At 45.0% G+C, this 19,460-nt stretch overlaps 1 long non-coding RNA gene across 1 annotated transcript; it reads right to left on the bottom strand.

Annotated features, from left to right (window-relative positions):
- Nucleotides 1-2,692: 2,692 nt before the first annotated feature.
- LOC310759606 lies at nucleotides 2,693-9,948 on the bottom strand. The gene is made up of 3 exons (XR_014546459.1): nucleotides 9,758-9,948; nucleotides 9,573-9,651; nucleotides 2,693-2,736 (listed from the first exon to the last, which is right to left on the bottom strand). It is a non-coding gene; the product is annotated as an uncharacterized lncRNA (long non-coding RNA).
- Nucleotides 9,949-19,460: the final 9,512 nt, after the last annotated feature.

The raw sequence follows: 19,460 nt of genomic DNA on the forward strand, positions 1-19,460 counted from the left end.
AAGTAGTAAACTGAGAATATTAACAGGATCCCCTCTAAAATGCAAGAATTCTGTGTGCCTTGATTCCTAAAATGTGAAAAGTTGGAAACCCTTTAGAGTAAAGCAGTGTTTTCATCCTCCTGCATTCCCTAACCAAAGTGTGATGTCTTTTGGCTGTTATGAATGTAACCAGCTTGGTTACTGAATATGATATTCAGTGACCACAAATTCTGGGGATGCAATTCACTCTGCTTCTTCCTAACGGGACTAGTTGTCCCTTTCATGGGACTCCCTTCTTTTCCCAGATGATGGGAGAAAAGAAAATCACTGCAAGCTCCAGCAGTTGGGAGGGTCGGCATGCTACAGTTTGTGGATGTGACTTCACATATGTCCCTCATGAGTTCATTCCAAGTGACATTTGGCAAGATCTTCTTCATACTCCTCACCACTGTTCTTCACCAGTTCTCTGGCCAACTTCTGATTATTCAAAGGAAGACCATTCATATTGATCTGCTGTATTTCCTTTGGTTTCCAGTCAAATTGCTTTGACTTAAGGTAGACATTTGCTGAATACAGGCTAAATTTACAGCATCCTCATTGACACGGAGACCAATACTTGTCGTGCTGAGAAACTGAGCCATCTGTTAACAGGGAGTAGGGAGGTCTTAGAAATGGTGACCAGCCCGTTCAAAAACCCAAGCTCTTGCATATTACAGCTGCTGTAGGATTTGAAGGCAGACATTTTCTATTCAGCCCAAATGATACTCCTGTCTTCCTGGCTATTCTTTTGCACCAGCTGTTCAGGAGACTTTGCAAAGAGGCCCACCTGTGTTCACCTTTCTCCCACCCCACCCCCGGTCCAGTGCTTGCCCCATTCATTATGGTGGCAGGAAGGAAAGGACTGACAGTAGGTTACCTGTGTGTAAGATAACACAGCACTCAGGTACTTCCCAAGTCAGTTTTCACTGACAAATGCAAGATATCTAAAGAAAGCATCTAAACATCTAAATAAAACAAGTGTGAGAAGGGGATTGTGGGTACTTCAGAAAATCAGCACCAGAGCCCGCGAATGATATTGTGTGTTGTTTTCATAGGAGAAGTTGAAGATCAGTGGTAGAATACGTGTCATCTCTAGTTAAGGAGGCATCAGTTGCTGGGCTGGGAACAGGACCTTTGCAACTGCTACCATTCAGTACTAGGCAAGATGGAACCATCATCTGACACAGCAAAGGCCAAGTTCATCTGTTTCAGTATCAAGAACAATAGAGCATAAAATTGGGGTAATGGATGCCAGGCCTAGGGACTGAATGAAGCTCTTCAGGTCTCTCTCTGGCCTTCCTGATTCTCCCTATGCCAACCCACTGTCTGGCCAACCCTATGCCAACCCTTCACGGGCCTTCTCACACCATCCTTGAGGGCTTCTGGTTGACTGGAATGTGGCTTTTGTACGGTGATACTACCTTTTGCTCGGATGGATGGATGGAAGATGGAGACACATGGGTGGATGGGTGTAGAAACCTTGGACTTGGGCAAGGCTGGAATGCACTCCGTTGTACAAAGCTAAGAGTTGCATTGATTGCTCCACCCAGTTCTCTCTCAGGTTCCACCACCATCGCAGGCTCCACTCTCTACAGTACAGCAGTGCTGCAGCATGATGTCCGGCAAGTAGCGTCTCTTATTAATCTGAGCACTACGTGGCTGTAGATCAAGGTTTCCAAAACTTGGATCTCAGCTGTTTTGGACTACAATTCCCATCACTCCTGACCACTGGTCCTGCTAGCTAGGGATGATGGGAGTTGGAGTCCAAAAACAGCCCTAGTTTCAGAAAACCTGCTGTAGATTAAACCACAGAGTTTTCCGTTTGCCTTGAGATCATTTGGGGGCTAAATTGTTGTTGTTGTTGTTGTTGTTTTATTTTATGCCCCGCCCTTCTGGCTGGGTTTCCCAGCATATATCAGAACATACTAAAACGTCAAACATTAAGAACTTCCCAATACAGGGCTGCCAGAGAACACCATCCTTACGATATCCTGCTCATTCTGGAGGAATTTATTGCAGTTGCCATGCATTAAAATGATACTCTCTTCCCCAAGAGCTGATTCAGAACCAGAGGGCATGTCTCAGATGGTAACTAGTCAGCAGCTGTGTCCTAATCAAGGTACTCTGTCAAGAAAAACATCCATCTTGTCTCTCAAGTTATTGATTGATTTGTTGAACGGACTGGCAACTTGCAGGATTGATTCCTATTTGCCAGAACAAAAATGGACACATTTAATGGGTGTCATTCCTCATCTTGAGCTCTGCCACGTGTATTCAATCCTCCTTGTGACATCCAGTTTCTTTTCTAATTTGTAACAAGTTCACCACTACCAGTGTTTTATCTTCTCATTCCAGGCTTTAGCCTCCTCCTTCCAAGGCACAGTTTCAAGCTCTCTCCCGTCCCCCATCCTCTGCCCGCCTGTCCTTAGTTTTAGCCATCCTTTCTCTAACATGATATACAAACAGCGACATTGCAGAAAATGTGAAGGGGAAAGGGTGGTGCAGTAGGAACATAGCCATCCTTACTCCCTACTCCACCAAAGCAAAAGTTAACTCTATACATTCTATACTCGGGTAGCCCTATTTCAAGAAGTAAAAATCTGGACGCAAAAAGTTGTTGAGCTTTTTTTGGGGGGGAGAAATCCCCCCCAACTCACCCCACTTCTTGGTTCTGTTTGCCTCTGGATGGTAATTTGTCCATTGGAATCCTGGACATGTCTGGGGGGGGGGAATGGACATATGTACACTTACAAGCATACACATAGCTGACCCCCTCTGTGCTCAACCACCATGTGTTCAAGATGTCTGCACAAGGACCTACACATATACACCGCAACATATGTAGGATGTACTGTACACTCTGTGTCAGGGACTAGGCAGAGGAGGAATGGGGGAGACCGCCTCCCCAGCCTGACCCTTCCAGGGAGGAAGAGGAAGAAGACAGTATAGATTTACAACAGGGGTTTGTGGGAGGTCACAGCTCAGAGGCAGATGAGGGGGAAAGTTGAGAAATAATGGGAGAGCCAGAGCAGCAGATGGCTGACACCTTGTCATTAGAAAGCATTCCAGACCCTCCCTCTCCCAGAACCCAGCAAGCCTTCAAAGTAGGAGAGCAAAGAGCTCAAAGACAGAGGGCACCTAGCAGCACCTGTAGAAGTGATGAATGAGGACGTGGGAGAGACGAGGGGTGGAGATTCACTCGGGACAACACCATTATCCAAGAGGCTGGGTTCTCTAACCTCTCTCTGTAAAGACTGGAATAAAAAAGGACTGTAAAAAAATTTCCCTTGTCTTTATATTTTCCAGGGCAACCAGCCAGGATCGGCTGACAGCATCCTGACACCATGCTGTCTTCAACATGAAGTTCTAGATTCAATGTGATAGTTTGGAAGAGATATATTATTAGCAAGTTAACACAGGGGTGCTTAGTAGTTGCAATGTGTAGGAAGAGGAAGACATCAAAGTTCACTATGGGGTTGTCTGTGTGCAAGGTGGGGATTGCACAACAGGAGGGGAAAGCATGGGCATGAGGGTGAAGGTGGAAATGTGTGGGACTGCAGATCAGAAGATAGAAGTGGCTTCAAAAATAGGGTTGGGAAGGTGAAAGGGGGATTTGGGATGGGTGTGTGTGGAAGCTCTAAGGGGAGTGAGGTTTGGTGAACAGGCGGGGGACAGAGTTTACTTAAGAAAATATGCACAAAACACCTCCAATGGGGTAGGTTTTTATATAAGAGCATGGAATGGGATGCAATGAGATGGGATGGAATAGGATGGGATGGGAAATACCTATGCTTGAAAGCCAGCAAGATCAAAATAGATGGAATTAGCTGCATGCGTAGGCAAACTAAGGCCCGGGGGCCGGATCCGGCCCAATCACCTTCTAAATCTGGCCTGTGGACAGTCTGGGAATCAGTGTGTTTCTACATGAGTAGAATGTGTGCTTTTATTTAAAATGCATCTCTGGGTTATTTGTGGGGCATAGAAATTCATTCATTATTAATTTTTTTCAAAATATAGTCTGGCGCCCCACAAGGTCTGAGGGACAGTGGACCGGCCCCCTGCTGAAAAAGTTTGCTGACCCCTGAATTAGCTGCTCAACGCATCTTTAAAAAAAATAAAAAATAAAGATTTCTTAGTTTACAAAAAACTGTCTCTTTTTCCAAGTTGTGTTATTACAGATCAGTTTCATTTGTTGTGAGACATTGGTGTTACATACAGTGTTAGGTTAGGAAGAAAAGGGGGAAAGAGGGGGAGAGGGAATGGTGAGTGGGTTGGGGTGGGGTTGTCTTTGATTGGCTGTAGTGAGATTTGTTTTTGTGTAAGAGTGGGGTGTGTGTGTGTTTGGATCAGGTTAGCCAGATTGATTCGTATGTTGTCAGCGGATTCGTGTTGTTGTCTTGTTGGGCTGTGTATGTGATAAAGGGGAACCATACCGGGGTGAAGGCGTCTTCTTCTATTTGACCCCGTGTCAGTTTCAGTGTATTGGTTAGTTTCTCTACTAAGTTTTCTCCCATACTATTTTATACCATTGGTCCGTGCTTACTCCTACCAGGTCTCTCCAGTGTCTGGCTATGATGCTTCTGGCTGCTCAACCCATCTCTAAGCTGAATGCCCAGAGTGAGCACGGCTGCGCCATTAGGAAGGCCTCCTTCATGTTTGCTGCCAGGCAGAAGATTAGCATGCATTTTTCAAAAAGCATGGATAGGTAGGCATGCATACAGGAGGCTGCAAATGCTTCTTTCTGTTGGCATGAAGCTAAATGTGACCGATGCCCCCTTCACAGTGTTTATTGTATCCAGCCATTGGCAGCGCAGCTTGAGACTGAAGGCTCCCACTCACCAAAGCCCTTGTTCATTCATTCATCAGTCAGCCAAGGGCCGTGGCGCCAAGCGCTGTGAGGCTGAGGAAGCAATCCTGCTCAAACACCGCTTTACAACTGGGGCCAGCTGGCAGTAGTTGCAAGCACCAATGTCACAGCGTTTGCCAAGACATACCTACCTGTTTGAAATGAGGCCCATGTTTTGTCTGTTGCTTGCGCTACTATTATGTCAAAATTAAAGAACTCCAGCCAACACTCAAGATACAAATAAGGAGGGATTGTGCATCCTTTATGTAAGTGGCAGAGATGTGCTCCATGGTCGTGCTCCATTCTCCCATTATGCGCGATCCATACAATAGTGCAATTCTATTTGCAGGAATAGAATGGTGGACAATTAAAACCCAAACCACATCAAACAATTGACTGACGTGGGGCTCTTGTGCAACAGTTATTTCAACACTCACATTAAGCAGGTTCTTTTTAAAGTAAGGCAAACAAAGGTAAATTCCAGACTCGCTGCATATTCCATTACTTTATGCCTGAGTACCTTTCAATTCCTGTATCCAACAAGGATTCAGTTGCTGGGGTAGCCAGGCCAGTTTTCTGGTAATGGTAATAAGGATAAGGATAAGAATTTATTTATACCGCGCCCATCTGGTTGGGTTTCCCCAACCACTCTGGGCGGCACCGAACAGAATATTAAAAACACAATCAAAAATCAAACATTAAAAACTTTACTAAACAGGGTTGCCATCAGATGTCTTCTAAAAGTCAGATAGCTGTTTATTTCCTTGATGGGAGGGTGTTCCACAGGGTGGGCGCCACTACCGAGAAGGCCCCCTGCCTGGTTCCCTATAGCTTCACTTCTCACAGTGAGGGAACCGCCAGAAGGCCCTCAGAGCTGGACCTCAGTGTCTGGGCTGAACGATGGAGGTGGAGATGCTCCTTCAGGTATACTGGGCTGAGGCTGTTTAGGTATGTGTTGTTGAGGTAACAAAGGACATGGCTCTGTGCCAGAGGACAAATAGCTATGTGTGTGCCCCCCCCCCCAACAACTGGCTGGTAGAAAGACAAAAGCCTGAGTTGAGTTGTGTGTGAGCTGGAAACTAGAAGCAGGCCGGGCAGCTGAAAGACAGAGCCATGCTTCATTTCTGTTGGGATCCAAGGTTGTGTCTATGGGAGAAGCAAGGTTCAGGTTGTAAAAAAGAAAAAAGAAAAAGGCAAAGGCAAAGGATCCCTGGACAGTTAAGACCCATTAAAGGCGATTATGGGGTTACGGCGCTCATCTCACTTTAGGCCAAGGGAGCCGGCATTTGTCCACAGGCAGCTTTCTGGGTCATGTGGCCAGCAGGACATAACCACTTCTGGCACAATGGAACACTGACAGAATTGTATATATGTGTAAATAAACCATATATAATAAAGACACTGCAGTCTCCGCTGACCCTCATTCCAAGGAAACCGATACCTGTGTAAGCAGCTCAAACCCCTAGAATCTCACACTACTCAGAAATTAGGGTGGTGTGCAACAATACACTTTTGGGTCTTGTATAAGGCATCTAGAAAATTCTGATTTTTCTAATGCTTTTCAATGATCAGCAATAAAGTATTCATAGACCAGGGTCGGCAGTCTGGTGGCTATAGGCCCGCTCTCTGTGAGCAAGCACAACAATGGCTGTTGTGTGTGCCTTTCTCCATCCATTGACCACTGGGTTAATCCAGCAGACTCTTATGTGAATAAGACAGCTAGTTTGGATTCAGGAAGGTCTGTGGACACAGGCAACCTGAGCAGGAGACCCAGCTCACTTTCAGATGACCTGTTTATTGAATATTCATCTGAATTGTTTTTCCACAAGGTTTGTAGGAAGGTTGGCTGCTTCACAAACATTCTGGTGTGTTTATGGGAAGGTTAGATGATGCTGATCAATAAATTGTTATCCCACCCTTTCCAGTGCAGTTTTGCGGTCACTTTCCTTGATGCAAAACACACACACACACACACACACACACACACACACTGGAGTGTTTTTGTTTTGGAAGTGGGTTTGTTGCACAAGAATAGCAGGTCTGTTTTAATTGTGCAACCTGATTTTGCTGGTGCACCCTGAATTCCACCTGCAAAAAAACCGAGAGTCTGGGAGTGCCCAGTTTAGACAGACGGGAGTTTCTCGTTAGAAAATGGGAGTGGGGTAACATTGGCTGGGGAAAGAATGGGAGACCATGCAGGGAAAATAGTGTTTGAACTGACAGCATGTAGCTTTTCAAGTTTCACACTGCAGACATCACCTGGGAATACCTGAAAGTGGTAAGCATATTTTATATATCCAACACCTCCCCCCCCCAAAAAAAATATGTTGAAAACATTGTTATCAGCCTTCCCTGCTGCATAACCTCCCCATAATTTCAAAAACCTGCACATTAACTGGAAAAACACATTGAACATATAGTTTGGCTCACTTTCTTTGGGGGGAGGCTGGATTAAGTGAGTAAGCATGTCTAAAACTGCAAGGTGAGTTTTCTTCTTTACTCCTCTTCCTTGTTTTCTTTTGTGCTCTGTCTTTCAGAATGTAAGCTGGTGCGGCAGGACCTGGTTTTTTTTTGCTATTGATCTCTGTTATTGATCTTTCCAGGCCCTCCCCCAACTGCTGATTCAGCTGAAGACAGGGGTAAAAATGCTTTAAATAAAGTTAACTAAATTACAAGTGACTGGCAGGCAGTAGAAGACTGAACATCTCTCGACTTTTCCCCTTCTCTGTCAGATTTGTGAACCCCACCTAAACTTTCCCCTGGCCAAATAAAATCCCAGCCTGGCAGGCTTTGACTCTAAATTTTAATGTTGGGTGTGCGATGTACTCAGATTTTGTAAACTCCACTGTTTGCCCTGAATTGTGCCAATTTGATCTGTAATGGCGACTTTTGTCCTGGGGATTGCCAGGCGCTGAGTATATACCACACCCAACCTAGTCATCCTGTCATGTATGCCAGATACTCATAAACACTCTTAACAAGTTTGCATGTGCAAGGATGGGGGAAGAGAGGAGGAAGACCTCTCTTCAGCAGCTCCCTAGGCTCAACAGCAACCATCTGGCCCAGAAGGCTAAAACATGAAATTGGTCTACTGTATGTCATAGCTGAAATACAACCTAAAGTTGGCTGCTGTTTTCAGTTCCACTTGTTCCAGTGATTACTTCACTTGCAAAAAGCTGCACCCATCCCATTTATCCTACCTAGCCTGGCTCACGTAAGGGAAATTTTGTCCTCCCTCTTGTTTGATCCCAGAGCAGTGATTTTTCAAGATAGCCTGCATTGCCATATCCCACAAGACTTTAATGTGTCATCTTTACAGCAGCTGGGGCTGATGTAGTGCAAAGGTTACTACTTGCCAGGTCTTTTTATTAATTACAATTGTTATTTTTGACCCGCATCTTGACTGGATTGCTGGCTTTGCAAATCACCTTCAAGGAAATAATTGTTTTGCTTTGAAATGGGGCTTGTCTCTCAAACCTCCATAGGGGAGACGTGAAAGGGCAACAGGAGAGCCCAGCTCATCTGGGAGTTCTTGTTGGTGGGCCTGCTTTCCATTTCAGATGCTTCAAGTTTTTTCCAGCCATGCACTTTTCCAGCACATCTGGGGTGGGGAGCGTTTTCCAGATTCAGGGATCACATTCCCATCCAGCCAATCTTTTGCAAGCCACAGACCAGCAGTGGGTGGGAGCCAAAGGCAAAACAAAAGCAGGAAGAGCAACTCGTGTAGTTCTAGCCTTGTAGAGTAGGTTAGTTTACTCACCCTTTGTGTCCTCCATTCAGGCAAGTGAGAAGTATTATCAGAGCTCAAGGACACATCCCAGTCAGGCAAAAAACACCCAAGAAGGTTGAGAAGCAGATGAGGTGAGGGGGTGTGGCTTGGGAAGAGCTTTATGTTGTGAAGCGCCCAGAGATCTACGGATATACTGTGGTACCTTGGGTTAAGAACTTAATTCATTCTGGAGGTCCGTTCTTAACCTGAAACTGTTCTTAACCTGAGGTACCACTTTAGCTAATGGGGCCTCCCGCTGCTGCCACGCCACCGGAGCACGATTTCTGTTCTCATCCTGAAGCAAAGTACTTAACCCGAGGTACTATTTCTGGGTTAGCGGAGTCTGTAACCTGAAGTGTCTGTAACCTGAGGTACCAGTGTAGGGTGGTATAAGAAACAAATAAATAAAAGAAATAAGACCTCCAAAGATTCTCACCCCTGCTACATACTTACACTCAGTAGGGACTGGCAGGGTTCATTTTGCCTGCTCCCTAATTCACACTTCCCAAACCAACGTGAAAACTGAGACACAGCTGTCCTTCGAAATCAGAGCGCCTTTGAATTTTGCATTGCAGTCGTGTCCCCCCCACACACACACCACACACCCGTCAGCAAAAAATTAGACCTACGAAAATATTAGGGGAAAGTGCACACAAAAAACTCACCTGAGTGAAAATAGCATACAAAAAATGAATACATCTGAGGCAAATTGCTTGCAAAAGGACTACATTCAGCAAACCAAAGTTCAAAAATACTTTGTAGGATACCTGTGTTTGAAAACATGCACATATTTTTGTGCTGACCTTTTTTTGGTGAGGGGAGTGACAAATGGGTTTGGAAATGGGACAAGCTAAGCTTAAGCTTGGGGAAGGGGAGAGCGAAACTGAGAGGTACCAAAAGTTGACAGACTTGTCTATCCTTCTCAGAAGTAAGGCCCACCTGTGTTCTGTAGAGCTTGCATTCAGGAAAGCATGCAAAGGATTGTGGTCTTAATCTTCCTAGCATTTCAGTGGATCCACTGAAATCAAAGGGAAGGCAGAATGGTTTGTTACTGAGACAGGTAGGAAGATTTGCAAAAAACAACAACCCCAAAACATAATTCTTGCACTTTTATTCTCACTCACCTTCCAGTTTTATCAACCATGTAGCTTGTGTGAAGGAGACACTGAAAATGCAAGAGAGAAGCTATGGTTTTAATACTTTCCCTGCTGAACAATTCTCCCAATGGATCAAACTGGGGAGGATCAGATTCCTGTGTAGGCGAGTATGTGCCTGCTTTTCTGCTTCAAACAGAGCAAAGCAAAAAGCAAAAACAAAGAAACAGTGAAAAGTAGTGGTTCCAAGAAGTGAAATTGCTGATTCAAGCCACACCTGAGCTATGAGATTACTAGATGACCCTGTGAATCCTTCTCTCTCTCTCTCTCTCTCTCTGTCTAAATAAAGCTCTCAGGGTTATTGTACAAGTAAATTCATTGCAGCATCAGCCTTACTTCTTTGTACTGGTCTTACCTTCTTGGTAATATAAGGATAAACTAAGCCTACTGTGCAGGGCTGCCATAAGTATCAATAAAGTAGTGAATGTAAAACATTGTGAAGTCAGAGACATAGTGAAAGTAGAGTCTCCAGCAGGTTGTAATTATTGGTAATTTCCTAATGGGGAGAATGCTCTTATCTTGTTCTGGGATAATTTACAATGGCATCGAAATCTCGGTAAAACCACCTCCTCCACCTTGGAAAACCTTGTTTGTAACCATCATGCCAAACTGGGTAAAGTCACGCCAAAGTCATATTTTGGTCCACCATCTTGTTTCACAATGGCAGCTGGTGTCCCAATGTCAACAAAGACTGCTGCCCCAACTTTCAATAACTTCTGTGATGAGTTTGGAGATGATGTCTCAAGAGATGTCTGATCCAACAGAGAGGACAGACAGACAAACTTTTTCCCCAAAATATAAAAGTAGGTTGTTGGAGGATCGTGAAAGTTCTGCAGAGGAGAGGAGCCACGTGGACGCCAGAAAATGGGTTAGCATGCAGATTCAATATGCTGGTCCAGGAGACAAAATGCAAATGTATGTGTACAATTTGACTGTTAGCAAGCAATTATCACTTTACTTGGGTGGTGATAAACTTCTGAGCACCAGATGCAGCAATGGAAGGAAGGTTTAATGGAATCACCAGTTTAAGAATGTCAGATAAAACTTGTGTTGTGTATAATGTATAATGAGATGAAAGGAAATGGAACATCTAAGCAGCTGAACAAAAGTTTGAGTGATATTTTTTCTTGGGCAATTTTACTCTTTGTTCATGAATGCCAAGAAAAGCATGTGAGAGTCAAGGAACAATCATATTTGTGTCAAGGCAACTGTACACAGACAACCTTTTCTGGAGGAGGTGCTCTTGGGAATCAAGTTTGTTTAGTTTCCTAGCCTCTGGGAAAGGCAAGGACTGAGCATCAGCTGTCAAAAGTAAACAATGCGCATCAGCCACAAACCAGCCATTTTTCAAAAAAAAGTAGATTTGCAGTGCAATCCTGTGCATGTATACTCGGAGGCAAGTTCTACCATGATCAATGGGGCTTACTTCCAAGTAAGTGTCCATAGGCTTGCAAGCCTTCAGGGTGTGAGCTTTTTTGTTGATGGGTTTGTTTGGTGAGGGATTTAGGACAGACAAAAGAAAGTATTTCTTTGAGCAGTGCATAGTTTCTTGGGTTTTAAAAAAGAAAAGTGGTTTATCTAGCAGAGTTAAAAAGTCGAGAAGCTGGAGCAACCTAGTCCCACCAATTTACACATTACTAACAATGTTTTTAAAAAAGTAAATAAAACACACAGAGGAACCATTGGTTGAAAAAACTTGATTATTTACAGTTTCTTCATATTTACAAGGATGGCTTCAGAGTCTAAGACTACAGGGTGGAGCTAGTTTCTCATGGCTAGTTTCACAAGAGGAAGGAGTGCAGCTTGGGGTATAGTGGAAAACCACAATCCCCCTGAATATCTGTTAGTCTCAACCCTGCCCCCTACAGGCTGGGAGGGGTGCAAGGTTGCTCATACTCAACATAGTTAAACTACGGAATTATTTCCCATAAATTGCAGTGATGGCCCCCAACCTGGATGGCTTTAAAAGGGGATTAGACAGAATAATGGAGGGAATGGCTATCAATGGCTATTGGCCATAAGGGCTGTTTACTTCCTCCAGTACTGGAAACTCAAGTGGGGAGAAGAGTTGTTGCACTGAGGTCCTGCTTGCAGATGACACAGAGATATCTGGCTGGCCACTTTGAGAACACGATGCCATACCAGATGGGCTTTTGGCTTGATCCAGCATGTTCCTATGTGAAGTCATTGCAGGACCAGGCATCGGACTTCTCATACCTCAACCCGTATAATGAGAGACCAAAGAGACTGGTTTTGGGTCAAAACAGGCCACAACTTTATTGAATATAGATGAATGGGGTTTGGCTTGGGCATGCGGCAATCTACCGTATTTTTCGCTCTGTAAGACACACTTTTTCCCTCCTAAAAAGTAAAGGGAAATGTGTGTGTGTGTTATGTGGTGAGTGCAGGCTGCGCAGCTATCCCAGAAGCCAGAACAGTGAAAGGGATCGCTGCACAGCGCTCCCTCTTGCTGTTCTAGCTTCTGGCTTAGCCGCGTGCAGCCTCTTCAGGGCAGTGGGGAACCTTCATCCCGCTGCCCTGAAGAAGCTGCGCGTGGCTGTACCCAAAGCCAGAAGAGCAAGAGGGATTGGCGCGCACCAGTGTGGTGTAGTGGTTAAGAGCGGTAGTCTCGTAATCTGGGGAACCGGGTTCACGTCTCCGCTCCTCCACATGCAGCTGCTGGGTAACCTTGGGCTAGTCACACTTCTCTGAAGTCTCTCAGCCCCACTCACCTCACAGAGTGTTTGTTGTGGGGGAGGAAGGGAAAGGAGAATGTTAGCCGCTTTGAGACTCCTTCAGGTAGTGATAAAGCGGGATATCAAATCCAAACTCTTCTTCTTCTTCTCTTCTGGCTTCGGGGATAGCCACGCAAAGCCGCTCGAGCGCAGTGGGAGCACTCCAGCCTCTTCACTCAAGAGGCTTTGCATTGCTTTCTTGTTTCTTGTTTTCCTCCTCTAAAAACTAGTTGCGTCTTCTGGTCGGGTGCATCTTATAGAGCGAAAAATACGGCAAATACTTTCAGCCTGCCCACCAGAAGTGATGCGTGGTCAATCCAGATGGGGGTTCCTAAGACTTACATCCAATAGGGTGACCCCCACAGGGACTGCTGTCTGAGGGAGTGCCTTCAGCCCTGGCCCCCCTGGGCACATGGACATGGCCACTCCCCCCAGATCCCTTTAATGGGATACCCAGCGCTTGGAGGGGCAGGTGGAGACTACAACCTCCCCTCCATCGAAAACAAAGGATTGCCCCAATGCCCAACCAGCTGTGACAATTGCTATGAGGTAGGCAAAACCACCGGGTCAGAGCCAATTAGCCCGGTGGGCAAATTCCTACCCGGCCCCATAAAGGATGGCAACAACCATAGCCACAGCAAAGTCATTGACTATCAGCTTATACTGAGGGTGGATGGGTGGGGAAAACCGGGCACAGGAAGAAACTGGCCGAACCCAGGGTGCTGGCTGCTTAAAAGAGCGAGGGACGGATCCACGGGAAGCCCACTGCCGGTTCCATTAGCTCCAACCCCCGCACAGCCCCGGTCCCAGCCTGCATCCCCATTTGCCAAAGCAGGGTGCAGGCTAGGATTCGGTTCCTGATAAGGAACCCATCAGGAAGGGCCCAGCCAGGTTGAATTCTTCTGTCGCAGCCCCAGTGAAGCCTCCTCTGTCCCGCAATACCGCCACACATAAAAGGGTGAGCAGGCTTCTCAGACCATGCAAAGAAAGCCAGAAAAACAGTGTCCTTGCATTAACTACAGCATTTTGTAGTCCTGATGTTACGGCAAAATTCCCAAACACACCAGAAGTTCGCCAAACCTGATAAATAACATCACACAGAAAATACCCTAAGACCATGAAACGTTGAAGTTAAATTAATATATGTACATAGACAGCAGTTTTTGTCAGTAAATGGAAGAGGGAGAAGACAGGGGCCCCGATCCACAGGCAATGGGTTAGGCCCAGAAAATCCTTCTGGCATCCCTGGGGTTGGAAAGGCAAGTGTCGAGCCATCCAAAACAGGGAAATTCATGGCTCGGTTGTCAGAGTCTATTGAAAACTGCATGTGGCCTGCAATCAACGTTTTGCCTGGGTTTTAAACATGTTTAAAAAGTTGCAGGTCAATTTATCCAAATCGAGAACAAGCTGGCATTTTAAAGCAAACAAATCTGTTTTGAAATACTGTCAACAAAATGAACCGCAAGCGTTGTGGCTGTTGCAGAATTAAAATAATTGTGTGTTTTGATGGGACAAATCAATGCGCGCAGCAAGAGGTTTTTGTTTTTGTTTTAAATCACCCAAGTCTCAAATGATTGCACTTGAGCCCCATCTTGTGTTATCCCTCCAAAGTACACACTATCCATGTTTTGAAAGCAAAGGAATTCGCCTCCAACCTACAAAGAAACTTCCCTTTCATTGATGAACAGCAGAGAGGGAAACTTGAATGGATGCTTAACCGAATGAATGGTTGGCTTTTTGCACTGCATTAATAAAATAAAATAAAAGATGTGGAGACATCACTCCTTCAGCTTTGACTTCTATTATTAACTCCCTATTAGCATTGTAATTATAAATACCAGGTAAATTTCTCCCTTTGATCTGGCCTGCACGTCACTCACCAGTCTTTTAAACTCAATTTCCCCCCTCTCTTTGACGTTTGTTATTGTCTTCACCTTGAATACCTTTCCTGCAATTCTCAAAAGATGGCCAAAAACCACTAAGAGGCCAGATTGTAGTATCAAGTACCAGGGCTTTGGGGGCCTACAGCATCTGCCACGTTCTAAAAGCCCCTTTCATTCTCTCCAGCCACAGCTTTCGAAATCCATGAAGGGCAAATATTCATTTCCCTTCCTCTTTTACCTTTAATTGGGGGCCACGGAGAGACAATTACTTCTTGCCTCTTTGTAGGCCCGCCTGGTGTACGTAATACACCTTGTAATTGCTTGTCTCTGTCGGCTTTCTTCTCTCTTCCCAGGTCCCCTTTCTTCTCATGCCTTGGCTTCGTCATCCCAGCTATTCACCGTCTTTGGAGCGCTGAAACCCGAGTCCCCGCAAGCGAAATAAGGACCCACACTCGGCCATTCATAACAAATTGAATGGCTTATTTAAGAGGAAGATAGGGCCTCCTCTAGTGTTACTATTCATTGCAATAATCTTCATTGCAAGTTCGGTGTGTGGGTGTGTGTGTGTGTGTGTGTGTGTGTGTTTAGAAGCAGGCCAAAGGTTCAAGTCCAACCTTTGCTGGAAGGGTAATGAGCTGGAAAAGACCAAAGGGAAGGACGTGTGTAGCTGTGACACATTTGTGTTGTTTCACAGTCACAAAATGGTCAACGTCGGCAATTGATTTTGCCTCTTTATTTGACACCATCTTCCCCAATACTAACCCATAGGGCCAAACTAGACAAGGTTGGGCAGATCTGGGGAACCGGATCTGCTGCATTTTTAGAAAATGTCAATAGGAGTTGTGGGGCAGGGTGGGGATTCAGGTCGCACAGCTGAGAGAGTCAGCTCAGTCGGTTGAGCATGAGACTCGTAATCCCAGGGTTCGAGCCCCACGTTGGGCAAAAGATTCCAGCATTGCAGGAGGCTGGACCTTTTTTGGGGGGGGTTCGTAGTTATTTTTATTTTTATTTATACTTCTCAAATTTATACATTTCATTAATTTTACAATCATTTTAACATTGCAAGGCTGGACTTCCTTCCCCGTCTTTCTGCATATCCAAATTAACTTGACTTTCTCATTTATTCATCTTCTTTAAATATATACTCTTACGAAACTGCAGGTAATTACAATAATCCTGCCAATGTTTTTATCTGTTTGCAATTTATCTGTAAATATTCAATAAACCGTTTCCATTCTTTAATGAAAGGTTGTTATCTTGATTTCTTATTCTTCTGGTAAGTCTTGCCATTTCTCCATATTCCATATGTTTTTGTATCCATTCTTGACTTTGCTGGGACTCCTGCTTCTTTCCATTTTGAGGCGAGTATCCACCATAGTAGCATACATGAATAAGTTTCTGTACGCTTTAGGTAGTTCTGTCCCTATAATTCCCAAAAGAATTGTGGGAGGTTGGACTCGAGAACCCATCTTGGTAGCGTCCAACTCTACAGTTCTATAATTCCATGAATTCTTTCCCTCTATGTTGCTCTTCTGCTCATGCAGAAGTCCTCTTATTTGCCCTATGGGCCAAAACATACAGGTATTATTGTGTCACTTGGCCTGAGGTTATTCTGGAGTGGGATAAGATTCCTGCATTGCATGGACCAGATGACCTTTGAGATCCCTTCCAAGTCTACAATTCTATGAAAATACAGGCGGGCATTTACTCAGTGCTTTTCTTATGGAAAACATGGTGCTGGTACTCCGTATCTTTGAGTTCCCTCCAGAAACTAGCTTATGTGTCAGGAGTCCAGGTTCTCAGCTTGATAACACAGTAAAGGTAAAGGGACCCCTGACCATTAGGTCCAGTCGTGACTGACTCTGGGGATGCGGCGCTCATCTCGCTTTATCGGCCGAGGGAGCTAGTGTACAGCTTCCGGGTCATGTGGCCAGCATGACTAAGCCGCTTCTGGCGAACCAGAGCAGCGCACGGAAATGCTGTTTACCTTCCCGCTGGAGCGGTACCTATTTATCTACTTGCACTTGACGTGCTTTCGAACTGCTAGGTTGGCAGGAGCAGGGACCGAGCAACGGGAACTCACCCCGTTGCGGGGATTTGAACCGCCGACCTTCTGATCGGCAAGTCTTAGGCTCTGTGGTTTAACCCACAGCGCTACACAGTAAGCGTAGCTAATTAAAAAGGAGGATTTATTGCAAAAACAAACAGATAGCTCCGGACGGCTCTAAAAAAGCCTCCAGCACCATTATTCAATATGACCCTTCTGAAGATTGCTTCCGGCATGACTGGAAGCAACTGAACTTTCTTTTCTTACTTCTTTTGTTTTGCTTCCTATCTTGCAACCCTCCCATTCTCTGAGTCCTCGGACAGAGTGGGTCAGCTCCCGCCTCTTCCCCATTCTCTGCATACAGCCTATGACCCCAAACTCATAATAACATTTGGGTTCTACGTACAGCAGGAATTGTGCTACTTTCTTATCTAGATTTGGAAAAGGAATCGTGCTACTGTCTTCGCTGTTCAGATCTTTATCTTGTTACATAGCCTAGTGTGTGAAGCACAATACATGTTTTCCAATAACTGAGAGCCCAAAATACAGCTTTCATCTCTAATCTGTTATTGGCAAAAGCCCTTTAGCTAAAATAGATGTTATCGCGATCAACAGTGTTGCTTCATGTTTCGCTCATAAGCCACCCTGACAGGCACAAATGGGAGAGGATGCAAACTAGCTTGCACCCACAATCCTATGGCAGCACCCCCCCCCACAGGACAAGTCTATCCTGTTCTGCTGCCTGCTGGCTCAGTGCCATTATTTGAGAGGTTACATAAGATATTAGACACAAAGGATTGTGCTGACATGAATTTACATTTTCCAGGGCCAAGTCCAGTTCCATATGGGTCCCAGTTATAAAGCCCAAACAGTTGTAACAGTTACTACCTCATTCTCAACTGCAGATGTTGAAAGCTTGCAAGGCAGGACTTTTGCAAAGAATTGAGGCTCTAGTCTGCACTATACATTAAAAGCAGTATCATATCACTTTAAATAGTCATGGCTCCTCTCAAAGAATCCTGGGAATGGCAGTTTTCTAAGGATGCTGAGAGTTGCCAGGAGACCCCCTACTTCCCTCATAGACCTACAATTCCAGAGTTGTCTAACAATCAATCCATCTTTCCAGGGTAACTCTGGGAACTGTGGCTTTATAAGAGGAATAGGGGTTGCGCTGTGGGTTAAACCACAGAGCCTAGGGCTTGCCAATCAGAAGGTCAGTGGTTCAAAGCTCCGCAACGGGGTGAGCGCCTGTTGCTCAGTCCCTGCTCCTGCCAACCTAGCAGTTCGAAAACCTGAAGTTGTTGTTGTTGTTTAGTCGTGTCCAACTCTTCGTGACCCCATGGACCAGAGCACGCCAGGCACTCCTGTCTTCCACTGCTTCCCGCAGTTTGGTCAGACTCATGTTTGTAGCTTCGAGAACACTGTCCAACCATCTTGTCCTCTGTCGTCCCCTTCTTCTTGTGCCCTCCATCTTTCCCAACATCAGGGTCTTTTCCAGGGAGTCTTCTCTTCTCATGAGGTGGCCAAAGTATTGGAGCCTCAGCTTCACGATCTGTCCTTCCAGTGAGTATTCATGTCTACTTTCCTTAAGAATGGATGTGTTTGATCTTCTTGCAGTCCATGGGACTCTCAAGAGTCTCCTCCAACACCATAATTCAAAAGCATTACTTGGAGCAGGAACCGGCAAGCCACTCCAGTATCCCTGCCAAGAAAACTCCATGGACAAAGACAACAGGCATATAAAACCTGAAGTACAAGTAGATAAATAGGTACCGCTCTGGTGGGAAGGTAAACGGCATTTCCGTGTGCTGCTCTGGTTCGCCATAAGTGGCTTAGTCATGCTGGCCACGTGACCCAGAAGCTGTACGCCGGCTCCCTCAGCCAATAAAGTGAGATGAGCGCTGCAACCCCAGAGTCGGTCACGACTGGACCTAATGGACCTTTACCTTTATGTCTAATTTGGACTCATTTGTAAAGAAAATTCCTTATGACGGAGAGCTCATCTTGAAATGCAGTGGGGATAAAGGATATTGTCATTTTCTAAACAGCTAGCTGGGTTTCCTTCTACACTCTCCTGCCAACTATTAATTGCAGCGGTTCTGAGTACCATGTTAATTCAAGCCTCCATTTATACGTGGTGAGCCATGTTCAGCTTGGAGGAGTTTTACAGACCTGTTCTTCTGCATAGAGGAGAAAATCAGGGGGGAATGGAATGGAGTGTTATGAAGGATGGCCTGACTGACTGGAGACCTCTATGTTATTTCAGGTTTCATATATCTGCTACTGTTTTGGGCTGAAACCAGCAGCAGTAGCATACATTTATTCGTTGCCAGTAGAAATCAGGGATGACAACAAAATTGTGCTTCTCAGATGTTGCCCTGATTTAGGGTTTTCAACTGTCTTGATTGTGCTTGCAGAATGGCACTTTCCACTTTTGACTTCCAGAATTTGTTCTAACTTCTGAGCATGTATGAAGCTTGACTTTCCTCGTTTTCAGTTCATGCCTCCTTTTGCTTCTTCTTACTGTTTACCAATCTGCAGGAGCGTACAAGCATATTGGATTGCTTTCAATATAAAAGTGCAAAAATATTGACATAACTGGCATATTCCTTTTTTTTTCTTTTTTGGAGTTATGTACTCAATGTGCAAGTGTGCATGATTAAAGACTATCAAAAGGAAATCAAATTCAGTGGTGGAATCATCATGCAGATATGTGCTTTTTTTGCATCGGGATCAAAATGTATGTATTCTGAAATGAATTTTAGTTAAACCAGAAGACAGAGCCAACCCAGAAACAATGGCAAAATGGAATGCTGATTTGAAATGCAGATACCAGTGCTGATAGAAATGGCTAGAAATTCCACAAAAAGGTCTTATGGACAGATTCCTGCACTCTTCTTACTAGATTCAATAAGCCATGATTTGAAAGGGGAGGGGAGGAAATGTGTCTGTGTCTTAACATGCCATCCATTTGCTTACTGTATATGCTGTCTGCCTGTACAAGGCAG

Source organism: Podarcis filfolensis (assembly GCF_964270895.1).
Source record: "Podarcis filfolensis genome assembly, chromosome: 3".
NCBI classification, from domain to species: domain Eukaryota; kingdom Metazoa; phylum Chordata; class Lepidosauria; order Squamata; family Lacertidae; genus Podarcis; species Podarcis filfolensis.